Consider the following 14,360-nt stretch of genomic DNA (forward strand, 5'->3'; position numbering starts at 1 on the left):
ACAGAGGATCAAACCTCACCCACTGTGAATGGATTTTACTTGCTTCTGGCAGGTACCCGAGGAGTGCGTCCCTTTGTGATACTTAAGCAAGCAACACTTGTAAAGTTTGTCATGTTGCCTTTAAGTCTGAATGGTGTCTGTGTTGACTTCAGTGCAGTCACTCCAGATTCACACCAGTCTGAGATCAGAATTGGGCCCTGTATAATCATCATCTATTACAGACCACAGGGTACGTCGGGTGTGATGGTCAGGGTAGCCCTGTTGTCAGGCCTTGCTGCGGCACAGCTGAGGTGTTATACCTCCAGCTGGGCTGTTAAGTGCGGCTGGCAGGCGCCAGGGATTGGGCTGGTGTCTGCTACTCCCCCTGCTGGATCTGAGTGGGGAAGGAGCAGCCAGGAGGAGGGGCAGGCCCTGGCAGTAGAAAGAGCAAGATGAGCCAGAGGGGAACAAAAGGTGAGGACTCCAGTACTGGCCCCAGACAACCCTACTCATCCCCCAGCTTCCCCCCACCCCATACCTCAACACCTTCCAGCTCTTCCTCATCCCAAATACTGGAGCCCCCACCTGCCTACCTAGCATCCCTGACACCCTCCATGCCCTCCCCAGATACAGCTGCCAAGTTTTGTGCAGCTTCATGTCCTACTGCTGCCACTGCTTGGGGCAAGGCGTGCGGATGCCAGTTTTATGGTTATATGCAAATTAGCTCATTAAATAATTTGCATACCCATTTGACTGCCCAGAGTGCAGAATGTACAGCTTCTTGACTGGGGCCAAGTGGGATATGTATGCACTGGATGCCAGGAGAGCTCAAGGGGTAAATTCAAAACATCAGAGTTGCTGAACTGGGGGAGTGGAGAGAGATGGATTCATGAAGACTGAATACAGGAACATTGTAGAGGGAGCCAGAAGCCAGTGTCATGATGGGAGGGGGCCAAGGTGGAATGGGAGGGATCCAGTGCATAAGAGCCATCTTCCCATAATGGTAGAAGCTGTTCCTTCCTTGTCAAGGTCACTTCAGGGCTGACGAGAGAGGGGAAGCGGGGAGGTGGGTACGGGGGGCGGGGGGACGACAATTGTACTGAGGCCCCCAACTCAGGGCCCTCCAAAAATATCTGTAACATCTGTGTAAATAAAGTGAACTGGACGGAGGTGGGGCCCCAGCAACCATGATCTACCATGTCCCCAAATTTCTCTTGATAGGCCTGACTCCAGGGGAGCGGTATATCATCGTGAGATGCAGACAGGCTCTGGGTACTAGGGGATCCGTCCTTATGGAAAGAAATAAAGGGGAACTGGAATGTGAGTTTTGTACTAGCTGGATTATTCCCAAAGTGCCTCTCACTCTGGTCTTTGTACAGGCAGAGCTGCTTTTCCAGTTCTGGTGCTAAACGTCTATCAGCTGTTTTAGCTTCAAAAGACTGGTGTGGTTTTGGTTGTTTGATCTTAGACTGATAGTGTCTGCCTCTCTCCCTTTCCCATGGTCAGTTAAGTACTGACATGCAAAGAGCTTGTGAGAAAAAAAGACAATGCAAAGCTCGGAAATAATAGATTTTTCAAAAAAATGTGCTGAAGATCTTTGCACCAGTTCTAGGTGGGTGAATTCTGGGCAGATCTGAAATACAGGTGAATGCTGCTTCCCAGCCTTAGTGGAACTGCCGTTACCAAGCAATCTTGGTAACTAATTTTTTTTTTTTTCAAATGAACAAAGCTCTCAGACTTCAAGTTTTTTTTCCAGTTAAAACAAAAACATTTCCATAGAAAATCTGTCCTGACCTTAAACGTAGCAGCTGAGTCCCTGGCCTCACTGAACTCAATGGGAACTTGGCTAATAAGACCAGGATTTCACCTCATGGGTCCAATTCTCACCAGCACCAACTTTATACTCAGAGGACAGGGTGAGAAAGACGTCTTTAAGCCACTTTTCTGCCTTCCCCACCCAATTCTGGGGCATCTGGGGGCAAAATGGTCCCTGATGTAACTAGCTCCCAATATCCCTAAGGCCTTGTGAGAGTGAAGAAGGAGGATTTGAGGATTGGTTGGGTTTTTTTAAATGTGGAGCATAAGTTTGTCTTCCCATTGGTAGCCTCTCTTATTATTTGCATTTGATAAGAAACATCTTTGTCTGCAAAACTGGGTGGGAGTCCTGTGTACACATCTTGCAGGAGTCTGTCTGCAGCCTTTAAAGTGTCACAGTTCAGGGAAACTGCACCTGTATTTCCCCTCAGTGGTCCAGCAATGGCCCCCATTCTCAGGCTTCCAGCTCCCCAGCTGTTGCCTCTCTTGAGTGAAGACCCATGTCCTGCTCCCTTCTGACTGGAGTATTTCCAGGCTGCACAGTTCCCTGCCTTCGCTGTGTTATTCCCAGTACAGAAAGGTTTCCCTTTGGGCACCTGCTGGTTTCTCTCCTCAGAGACAAGTAACAGTGTAATCACCCACAATTAGGTCTTTCTAAGCAAGCCTACTTTATTCTTAAGGGGAAAAGCACTACAAAAAAAAATTTAAAACCCTAAAAGAACCTACGTGCATGCTAATAAATTTACCAGAGATCACCCTAACCTTAATGTGGATTCTGGTAGGCAGCCCCTCAAACCCCTACCCAAAGGGGGATTCCTGGTGGTTACAAGTTCATCATAGCTTCAGCTTAGAATAAGCATGCTCATCACAGGTTTAGGCCACCCTTTACATGGTTCAGGGGTCTTTGATCTGGAGTTTCCCAGAGCAGATAAGTGGTAGACAATGGGTTTTCCTCTCCAGGGCATAGCTTCAGAAAGGAGAATTTAGAGAGGGACACGGTGGGTGAGGAAATATCTTTTATTGGACCTACTTCAATACAAGTGCGGTTGCCCTGAACTGTGCCACATTCAAGTCTGCATCTTGGCAGGGGGTTAGACTAAATGCCACTTGCGTTCCCTTCTTGTGACTCTGGTGTTCGTAACTCTGAGGTTCTATCACATTGCAAGACTCATGATCAAAATTGCAAGAGCTGGCAATTTTGCGTCTCGGTTTACTGAGACTGGCGATTCTTGGAGCTATTTAACTAGAGATGATCCCAAACCACAACCCCAGCTCCAAACACCCACTAAACTCTGGGGAAATTGGACTCCAGATCTGAGCACAGCATACTGGGCCTATTTCTCTTTTCATGGAAAAATATAAACGGTCAAGTTTGTTGGAATACACTTTGCTTCCAGTCAGGGCCATAGAAATAAATTGTTGCGAGGAGGTGCTAATGTAAGAGTCTGAGCGGCAAAAATAAAGAGACTCTCCACAGAGTATCAGAGTGCTGGACTGTGCAGTGCCCAGATTATAAACAGGATGCTTCTCAGAACAGCCTGCCCAAATCCCGTCAAGCGAATCCCTCTCCGGAACGCAAAGGAAATGTATATCAAAGAGATGCTGAAAGGTTAGAAAGGCTCTGAAGGCTAGTATGCCAAAACCTTGACAACGGCTAGGCTGTTGACGCACTGAGACCGTTGCCTATCATGCTAATCAATATTATCTTATTGTTTCCCTTTTATTCCCCCATCTGTCTGCATCCACCTGTTCTCTCCTGTAGATTGCAAGGGAACAGGGAGTGTCACTTTCTTCTGTGTTGGAACAGCACAGATCATAGGAGCTACGGTATTATAAATAAACAATAATACCGATATTCACTGTTCCTTTTTTTCAGGGGGAAAACCGCACTTGTTTGTGGCGCTCTCTGCTTTTCAGTGTTGTGACTCATTTAGCACCTGAACTATCTAATCCCTGAAGGGAAAACCAAAAGAGCAATGGCACTTCAATATACTTAAGCAGCTCCTTTGTGCCAAAAACTGTTCCATCTCTGGTATTGTTTACACTGAAATGAAACTGAACGGTGCTAAGATCTTAAAATAACTCGCTGTTTGTGATTCAGGAAACTCAGGGTCAGCAAAGTTTACAACAAATTTAAAGGGGCAGCATAACTTCAAGTAATGATTTTGAACTCTGAGACTTAGATTTTTAGAGTTTGGCTACATTTCTTACATCCTTAGGCAGTCAGCTAAGAACCTGATCCAAAGCCTACCAGAATCAGTGGGTGTCTTTCTGTTGTCTGTTTCAATGGACTCTGGGTCAGGCCTGCATCAGAAATGCAACCCAAACACTTGCTCTACCAGAATCAATGTGGAGACCACAGCTGTCCCCATTACTAGGAAAACCTAGTACATGTTAGAGAGCCAGGAGGGGCTTGACTCAAACATCCATATTGGAATACCCCCAAATTTTGGGGATGTTTTATAGCCAAAGCTAGATCCAAAATTCACAAATTCCTCCCCTCTCCCCCCAAATCTGATCTTTGGAATGTTCAAAAGAGTGATCTCCACTTAACTTAGCAGCTGGAAGTGTTGACTGGTAAAGGGAGACAGATTACAAAGAAGGTAGGTAAAGAGGCTGCGTTATACTGGATTAGCGCATGGTATATATGATACAAAAGGGGAAGAAGTCAGCCAATCACCGGCGTCTAAACGGAAGTGGGCTGATTTTCAGAGGTGCTGTGCACCTGCGAAGCAAGCTGAAGCCAGCTTCCATTGACAATGCTATAAATCAATGGAAATTGTGATGCTCCATGCCCCAGAAAGTCAGGCCGATTTTATTTAGGTGTCTAAATACGAAGCTAGGTTCTAAGTGTGAAAATCTTTGGCCTTTACTCTTTCGTCTGCCAAAAGGCCCTTGACAATAAGGGCCGAACATTCAAACACGGGCACAGCGCTGCAACTGCAAACAATGTAAGGAGGCTCGTGGCACTTACCAAAGCATGTATTACTAGTCAGCAGGTCCCCAATGCGGGCATGCCAGCTGGGTAAATGTACTTGCACCCAGGTGACCAAATAATGATAGGGACACAATGGGACCATACGCATTTTTCCATGCCCACTTGTTCTGCTCCCTTTTGAAAAACAGGCTGTAATCTGCTATGTATGTAATCTACCCTTGGCCACCACCCTTCAAACCACGCATCTCATATCACCCAGTGCCCTGCATCATGAGTGCGAGCATGAAAAGAAATGAACATGTGCCAGGCACAAAAGCAAGGAAGTAGTTGGACTTCACTGCAGCTGTTAATGTTTCCCCAGCGTTTGAATTTAGCTTGGCCACACGAGAGGCGGCAGCAGCAACAGAGCAAGGACTCCGCGGGAGTTATTTTTCTTCCTGTCACCTTGTCACTGCTGTCCTTCCCAGAACCCCTCGGAAGCTGCTTTCTTTCATATGGGTTAGGTATGAGGGTGGCATTTCTGAAGGCACTGACTGTCAGGTATTCAAGGGAGGCTATAAATGGAAAACAGAGGAGGCTCTGTCTCCATCCATTGAACTGTTCAAACCTCTCCTGGATTCTGAAACCTTCTACCAACCTTGTCCCACCTACTTCATTAATCTTCTCCCCCTTCACACCCCTCCTTCTGCTCTGCTAACAGCAGCCTGCTTGTGGTCCCTCCATGCATCCTCTGTGCTCTTCTGGACGAGTCTTCCTGGATCTCTTGGCTGTATCTATTCCCTGTCTCATCTCAAGTCTCATTTGCAAAGATATCTTCATCACCATTATTATTAGTTAACATTCATAATACAACCCCACTGAGCTAAATGACAATCCCTGCCTCCCAGAGCATACAGTCTGAAAGACAAGACCGAGGAGGCGGATGAGACAAACAAGTGGGTGAGTCGGCAAAGATGAATTAGCACAGACTGGCCGTGTTTGTAATTCTTAGCCAATCAGGTTCAGTAATTAGGGTTTGTCACCTACTAGGCTTTTACCAGACAGCAGTTTCCCGCACGTATCGTGGCAGAGGTGAGGTGTGAGGACTTGGAAAGAGGATGAGGGGGTGGTTAGCACAGACTGGGAGACCGCCCTATGTATAAGGGACAGTTTGGGAGAAAGAGCAAAGGTGTTTGTGGGAGAAACTGTGAGGAGCTCATGTAGCCTGTGTGGGGCTTGTAACTGAATTAGTATTGCTTAACCCCTACTAGTCATTGCCCACCAGAGGCTGCCCACACTGGCTACATAAGAACTCAGCGAGTGCCAGTCAGTGTCTGCTCAGCACAATGGTAGGTGAGGAGCCAGCTATTATCATTATGCAGCCCTCAGTATTCCAACCGGGATTGCTCAAAAATCAGGAGTTAGGATCTCAGAATTCACGTGTGTGAGATTTACCCTACAATATATTTGGGATCATTATTATAGACCATCTGGTTTCAGCCATTAGGGGTCACATTTTTCAGCCTTTACTCTGTAACCATGAGGGCTAGAGACGTACTTCCTTTTTTAGTCAAAGTTTAGAGTCTCACACAATCACCTGCCTCTCGGGGCTGGAGGCTTTAGAAAAGTCACCAAATATTGTGAGGAAACTTGGTAACACTGAACACTAGCATACAGAGGGAAAGTGACTTACGCATGCGCTCTCTCTCTGCCTAGCCCATTGGTGAAATGCAGCCCACTCGGACTGGGCTACAGCGGCTGTTCCCATTCGCTGCTATGGGACAGCCAGTGAAGAATACCATATCCAGCTGGAAACAGCCATGGGTTTATTCAAGATAATCTAACAGGCCCTCACAGAAACTCCTAAGAAGAAGAGCATCCAGCTTCCAGATCATACAGACAAGAAGGAAGGAGAGAGAGACAGTAATTTTTGCTAGGGATGCTAGAGCAGGAAGCTACCAAAACTTTTAGTTTAATGCACTGTAGGACTGAAAACTTCTTAATTTTTCAGAGCAGAAACAGCTCCTGACATTTCTAGGTTACATCTGTACGTAGCTAAGACCATGGTGCTGTGAGGAGACACAGCCCAACAAGAAGAGTCCAGTATTCTCATCTCTCCTTGATCGGAATGCCCTGCCCTTTGAGCTGGAGGACCAGCTTAAGGCAGAGCCCTGCACTGTGCTCTGCCATCAGACCTTCCTCAGTGACTCAGACCAGCTCTCCTTGGAGTCAGTAGGAGCTTTGCCATTGATTCTGAATGGCTGCAGGCTGTGGTCTTCAGCCTGCCTGGGAGTGCCCATGAGTTCTTTTAGACAAAAGAGCTGCTGTTGCATTTCTGTTAACAACCTGTCTCACCTGGACAGAAATGGCTTCAGATGCTGTGCTGCCCAAGAGCCCGATCCTACAAGCCCTGCCCATGGGAGTGAACTTTGCTCATCGATTTCAATGGGACAGCTTGAGGGCTGGACACTATTGCTTTCCCAGGCCAACTCTCTCCCCATTAATCGTCTCCTTGTTCCCAGCAGTGCCAGCAAAAGACACTCAGTCTCCCCATGAAAAGTGAATGTTAGTTTCTGGCTGTGACGTTCAGTGAGACAATAAAAGCACAGAGAGTTCTTCGGGTGATTGAGCTGACCTTTGATGAGAAATGCCATGACGTTAACACTGAAGCTTTAGTGTCGGGACCGTAGGTAACTTGGGAGCCTTCCATCTCTCTCCCAACCTCATCTCAGCAGTACTTGCTGTTGCATGCAAAGCAGGGGGAGAAACCCAGGCATGTGCCCTTCTGAAAAGACAACACAAGGCAGAAAACCTGGGTTCATTCAGACTAGTTCTTGGTGTGCCTGGCCTTTTATTCCTAGTGTTGCCACAGTCTCTGCAATAAAACCAGTGGAATGTCACAAGCCGGAGGGTTTGGGAAAAGGACATCAACAGATGACAGGACAATGTGGTCAAGAAATAAAATCACATGTAAAACCCCTCCAACTCTCTTTAACTGTGTTACTTCATTATTAAAACTGACCGGGAGAGGTCACTGCTCCTAAATTCAGACTAATGTCAAAAATTAATCTTAATCTCCCAAACCCCTACTTTTTCTTTCCTGGAATCTGATCCTTAGACTTGGGGTAGGGACCGTATTTCCTTCCATTAATGTATTATTATTGTTATGGTTTATATTACAGTAGAGCTGAAAGACCCGATCTGAGATCCAGGCCCCCTTGCACTACGCACTGTACAAATACGTTGAGGGAACAACTGTCTCCTACTATCTAAATAGGCAAAAGGCGGGAATTGAAACAGAGGCAGAGGAAGGCAAAGTTACTTGTCCAAAGACACACAGTAAATCGGTACCAGGTCTGGGAATAGTACCCAGGTTTCCCAAGTCCTAGGTCAGTGCTCTGCACTGGTCCAGTCTCTCTCACCATACAGTATCATGCATACTCATGGCCACTTATAAAAAGTGAATAAGTTAGATCTCCAGATACATATTCAAAGAAAATTAAACTAGGCACTTGCATCCCCCCATATATGCAAAATACAGCTTGGCTGGGTTTTGGCTGGAGCCCTCATGTGATCCTAAAGAGGGTTAATGACACAAGAAATATCTTTAGCAAGACTCCCCCCCACCCCTCCCAACAAACAGAACACATGAGAAAGTACAGTTCACAGCTGAGATCAGGCTGCCTGCCCACTGGGGCAAGGGAAATACAGATGGTTAGAAATAGAATAAAATAACAATGAGCTTGTATTTCTTCAGCAGGCCATGTCCAAGTGTCCCTGGGAGTCCTACTGAAGTATAGCAATGAATGACTTTCACATAAAGGAGGGCAGTATAGTCTAAAAAGTACCAGCATAGGTATGGAGTGAAAACCAAGAACCCTTACCATAAAATGTACAACAAATGGTATTATTCCATGCTCCAAAACACCTCCTGTGGCATCCCACACATGCTGACTGTGCACACACATACCCCATAAAATGAGAAAGGGAACTGTCGCAGGGTGACTGACCCCATTGGGTCCAGCCCTATCTATGCCTCATTCAGCCTGCCTGGGGAAAACTGTCACAGCCAAATGACAGGTAAGTTATGTGGCTAAACCAGTTGTGGCCTGATAATAAAGGAGAAGCCTCCAGAGAGGCAAAGGAGGAGTGAGGGCGGACAGCTCAGAGAGGAGGATGCCTGCCTGGCCCCAGAAGGAGGACTGTGGGCCCTCTGAACCAAGGGGAAGAAGAGGCGTACTGTGAAGCAGAGCTGGAAACTGGCTACAAGTGGGCTGGGGGAAGCTGGTCCTAGTCACAGCACAGGCCTCAAGCAGGAGAGTGGAGGGACTTCTGAGCCAAGGAGAGGAACCTTGCCTTAACCACAACATAGGCACTAATCAGGAGAGCTGTGGGAATCCTGAAATGAGGAGAGGAAGCATCTGGGTGTGAGGGCCCAAACTGCCTGTATTTAGAACAGACTTAATAAGCAAGACCCCACAAGGGGAATTGTACTTTAAGTATCTTGGTGTGTGTGCAAATTATTGCAAGACCCTGATGACCCTAAGTTAAGCCCCATTGGACCAGATCAGCAGCTGGCAAAAATCAGCAAAACTCCAGGGTCTTGGCCTTTGGCTACACCCATTTACACCAGCTGAAAATATGGTGAAATGATTTTGACCTAGGTTAAGGAGAGTCTCCCCGGGGTCCCTGGCAGGGACCCTAGGCACTGTGGCAGAACGGATAATAATAATTTCACAAGTGTGTCAAACTGAGGGCCAGAGAGGTCAGATGACCTGCCCAATGTCACTGAGTGCATTAGAGAAGTGGAAGAGACCCAGGACACTCCCAATGCTGTGATCTAAACACTAGCTAACATTCCCACCCATTGAATCGTGATTTACTCGCCATCTCCTAGGGTTCTGCTGCTAGTCAATCGGATTAATGATCAGGATTTGTTCTGTATCAGCGAGCACTGTCGGAGCCCAGAGGAGGATTTCAGCTTACTTCCAGTGCTACATAAATCAGGGTCTGTAGCAGAGATGGAGGAGGTGGCGGAGGTGTGGTCAGGGAAGGCTGTTTGTTCTACTGGATGGGACACAAGGTTGGGAACCAGGAGACCTGGGTTATTTCCAGTTGGGATCAGACTTTCTATGGCCTTTGGTAAGTCCCATGACTTCTCTGTACCATCAATCAGTGCAACAAATGGAGCTAATGTGCTACACAGAGTGAATGTAGCAAAAATAGAACTGTACTGTCTTCCTTCCCCTAAATCCCTGCTGTCTCGCGAACTGTGCACTGTAACAGTTCTCACTGTATGTCAACTCATCATTAAGTAGGGTAAATTTGGTATGGGTTTGATTGTGCTCTAGGATGGATTAATCAGGCCTGAGACTGGGATGAGCATCATAAAGCTTGCACATCACAGTGTTGCATTGCATTCAATGACCTATTGTGATGCAAATTCTGTGTTCTTCTGGAGTGAAGAGCCCAGGTCCATGGGCAGAGATGGGAGAGCTCAAAACCAGAACTTGGCTCCAAATAGCCAGGGGATCATTGTGCACTGGCTTTCAGTTAGCAGGTGTGGTGATTACCAGGTGCAGTCTGGGGTTTATTTTGTTTTGTTTTTTTAATAGCACCAATGCAGCTTTAGTGGAAGCTCTGAATAATTCCATGGTGCAATCTGAATTTGAACATCTCTTTTCTAACGCATTGGGATGTGTCTGCTGAGGTTGACACTGTAGACCATCAGAGCCCTTTTTAAGACTGACTCAGAAATTGTGCTTGGCAGCCTGGCACTGCATTGAATGTCTTCCTTTCCTACAGCATTCACCAATAGCTATTTTGTGTCAAGACGGGATTTTTGTTCCTCTTCTGCTGATGTCACTCCAGGGTCCTTCAGGGACCTACTCGTGGACCTCTGCAGTTTAACACTCCTTGTGCTCCCTTGGGGGTGAGTTTATTCGTAAGCACAGGCTTGTTTTTCACTATGATATCCAGACTTATATTTCGCTTAAGTCCAGTATTGATTCTGCTATCTCTGGCTTGCTTTGCTAAATAGAAAAACTCTGGCTGCAATAAAATTTCTTTCAGCTTAATGCAAGCAAAACAGCAGCTCCTGTGATCGGGTCTGCTCTAGCTCTTGAAACAGGTGTCTGCCTGAATCCTGATGGCCATGAAATTATCATCAGATGGGGATGAAATTTATTTAGCCTAAACTTTCTTTGTAAATTTATGTTTGCAAGATTATCGAGGGTTCTTTATACCACTCATACACAATCATTGCCAAGGTGACATCCTGTTTCATGCGTCAGCCGCTGAAGGTTGGGTTTGTGCTCTTGTGATGCTTTGTTTGCTATCCTGCCTGACAACCTTTCGGCAGGGTTTTAGTTTGTGCAGATTGCAGCTGCTCCATTATTGACCAAAATGAATTAAAGTTAGATACTATTATTGGTTGCATTATTACGATAGCGTCTGTGAAGCCCAAGCAACCATCAGGGCCTCCTTGTGCTAGACATGTAGCAAAGAAGATAGTCCTTGCTCTGGAGAGCTTACAATCTCTGTATTAGATAGGATGCATGAGGTGGAAAGAAAGGACAAATGGTGTGTGTGTGGGGTGGGGGGGGACGCGAAAACGATGAGGTAACAATCAAACAGTTTAACAGAAAAACAGTGGTCTCAACTCACCACTTGCTTACATAATGCCATAGGGGAGTGATAATGTAGGCATCACAATAGAGGTAGGTTTTAAGGAGGATTTAAAAGAGGATAAGGTGGTAATATTTTTATGAAGCTTATGTGTACCTCAGTTTCCCCCTATACTTTGCATTGCTACCTGGGGGGAAACAGGATTAAGTCTGCTCTCAGGGCAGACCAAGAGACATAGAGTATGTCTACACTACCACGTATGTCCGTATAACTTATGTCACTCAGGGGTATGAATAAGCCACCCTCCTGAGTGACATAAGTCACTCTGACCTAAGCGCTGGTGTGGACAGCGCTATGTTGGTGGAAGAGATTCTCCCACCGACATAGCTACCGCTGCTCTTTGGGGGTGGATTAATTAAGTTGATGGGAGAGTTCTCTCCTGTTGGCTTAGAGCGGCTATACTAGAGAGCTTAGAGCGGCGCAGGTGCATCGATGAAGCCGTGGCCTCAGGTGCGTGCGTGTCACCCAGCTGTCTGAGCAGACTGAATGGGTCAGTAAGAGGACTGGCTGAGGCCAACCCATAGCCATGGAAAATGCAAGAAGACCATGGGAAACCCCAATAGCCAGAACATTGACACACCTAGCAATCAGTGACCCAGAGGAAGGGGCTTTTCCCCACCTCTCAGCTGGGGTTGTGAACTCAGCATGAACACACAGGACCGGGAAGTGACCGGCAGGGAATAAAGAATTGATTTCTGAAAGAGGCTGGTGGCTCCTCTCCTGGGACTGACTAAGGAGGTCAGAGAGAGAGAGCGAGCCTGACATGGAGTTCACCTCAGCTTGGCTGGTGAATTGCTTTGGCTTAACCAGAATGGCCTATGCTTTAACCTCGATGTCTCTGTGCTAACCTAAGGGCTTCCAGTGCTGTGGGCCAGTTGACTAATACATCCTACTCTGTTTCGAAAATGCTGCTGAGATGTCAGTGCAAACGCTTGCTGAGGCGCATTAGTCCCTGAGGAGTGGACATGTCTCTGCCAGGCGTCCAGCTCAGTTGGACTCATGGGGCAGAACTGAAGGTGTGAAGCAGGCGTGCTGGGGCCCAGAGGCTTGAGGAGAGGAGGTGGTAAGGCTGCGGGACCTACTCTGAAGGAACAGTGGACGAGAAGCTGGATATGAGTCAACAGTGTGCCCTTGTTGCCAAGAAGGCCAATGGCATTTTGGGATGTATAAGTAGGGGCATAGCCAGCAGATCGAGGGACGTGATTGTTCCCCTCTATTCGACATTGGTGAGGCCTCATCTGGAGTACTGTGTCCAGTTTTGGGCCCCACACTACAAGAAGGATGTGGAAAAATTAGAGAGAGTCCAGCGAAGGGCAACAAAAATTATTAGGAGTTTGGGACACATGACTTATGAGGAGAGAATGAGGGAACTGGGATTGTTTAGTCTGCAGAAGAGAAGAATGAGGGGGGATTTGATAGCTGCTTTCAACTACCTGAGAGGTGGTTCCAAAGAGGATGGATCTAGACTATTCTCAGTGGTAGAAGATGACAGGACAAGGAGTAATGGTCTCAAGTTGCAGTGGGGGAGGTTTTGGTTGGATATTAGGAAAAACTTTTTCACTAGGAGGGTGGTGAAACACTGGAATGCGTTACCTAGGGAGGTGGTAGAATCTCCTTCCTTAGAAGTTTTTAAGGTCAGGCTTGACAAAGCCCTGGCTGGGATGATTTAATTGGGGATTGGTCCTGCTTTGAGCAGGGGGTTGGACTAGATGACCTCCTGAGGTCCCTTCCAACCCTGATATTCTATGATTCGGAAGAGTGGGATCCCTTGGGTTCTGCCACACTTGGGGTTCCTCCAAGAGACTGTTTAGAAGCTGGGGCATAGCACCAATCCTGCAGATCTGTGACATCCTGACAGGGAAGTGGTCCCCAAACTTTTCTTGTTGCACCCCACCTTATCCCTGTCTGTGCCCTGCCTGGGAGCTGAAACTGGGGCTGCAACTGGGGGCGGGGCTGAGGCCGGGAGTGGAGCCGCAGCCGGGGGCCGAGGCTGGGGGCGGGGCTGAGGCGAGGAGTGGAGCCGCAGCCGGGGGCCGAGGCTGGGGGTGGGGCTGAGGCCCGGAGTGGAGTCGCAGCCGGGGGCTGAGGCTGGGGCCAGGGCTGGAATCCAGGGCTGTGGCTGCAGGCTGAGGCTGGGGGCTGAGCAGGGCTCCCTCTCCATTGCCTGTGGGGGCTGGCTCAGGCCCTGTTGCGCTCCCCTAAATATTCCTCCATGCCCCCCTAGGGGGCGCACCCACAGTTTGGGGACCACTGTCCTTAATCTATATTCACTGGCAGTGGACTCAAGGCAGCATCGACTCTGAAATTCATCTGCCTGCTGCTCTTTGGTTTAGCTGGTTCAACAATCCTGGCTGCCACTGTACCCCAGGATATGGGCCAGAAGTTGATTGTTATATTAGGGCTCCCCAAATGTCCTTAGGTCAGGGTTAGATATGTACCCAAAAGGCATTCACAATGCAGGGGACAGCAGCAGATATCATAAATAATAATGGAATTGGGAGACACTCGCAGAAACCCCCTGGCTGCTGCCAGAGTATCTCAGCCTGTGCCCCTTTCCAGACCACACTGCCTTTCTTCCAGCCTGGCTTACACTGCTCTTTTAGCTGCCTGCATTGTATGGGAACCTGAAGGGTTTTGTGGCATGTTTTCACCATGCAACAGATGTTGTACCAGGTGACACTGAAAAGAAACATCCCTGCTCAGCCAGGACATGCGGGAAACACTGACAGGGGCTGTGCTGTCACTGCAGGTCTGTGTAGACGCTCTCTGGGCAACTCAGAGAAAACCAGCAACACTGGCACAAACCAGAAAACAACAGTATTGTAAAAAGAAAAGGAGTACTAGTGGCACCTTAGAGACTAACCAATTTATTTGAGCATAAGCTTTCGTGAGCTACAGCTCACTTCATCGGATGCATTGTGTGCATCTGAGTATGCCTTTAGTGCTGGTGAATCAAATGTGA

The 14,360-nt window shown here is 47.6% G+C and overlaps 1 protein-coding gene across 2 annotated transcripts in view; it reads right to left on the reverse strand.

The window, feature by feature from the left end:
- Positions 1-14,360, reverse strand: part of GAB2 (GRB2 associated binding protein 2) — a 193,225-nt gene that overhangs the window by 60,986 nt on the left and 117,879 nt on the right. The gene's annotated exons all lie outside the window — the stretch shown is intronic.

This window comes from Chelonia mydas, chromosome 1 (assembly GCF_015237465.2).
Source record: "Chelonia mydas isolate rCheMyd1 chromosome 1, rCheMyd1.pri.v2, whole genome shotgun sequence".
Taxonomy (NCBI): domain Eukaryota; kingdom Metazoa; phylum Chordata; order Testudines; family Cheloniidae; genus Chelonia; species Chelonia mydas.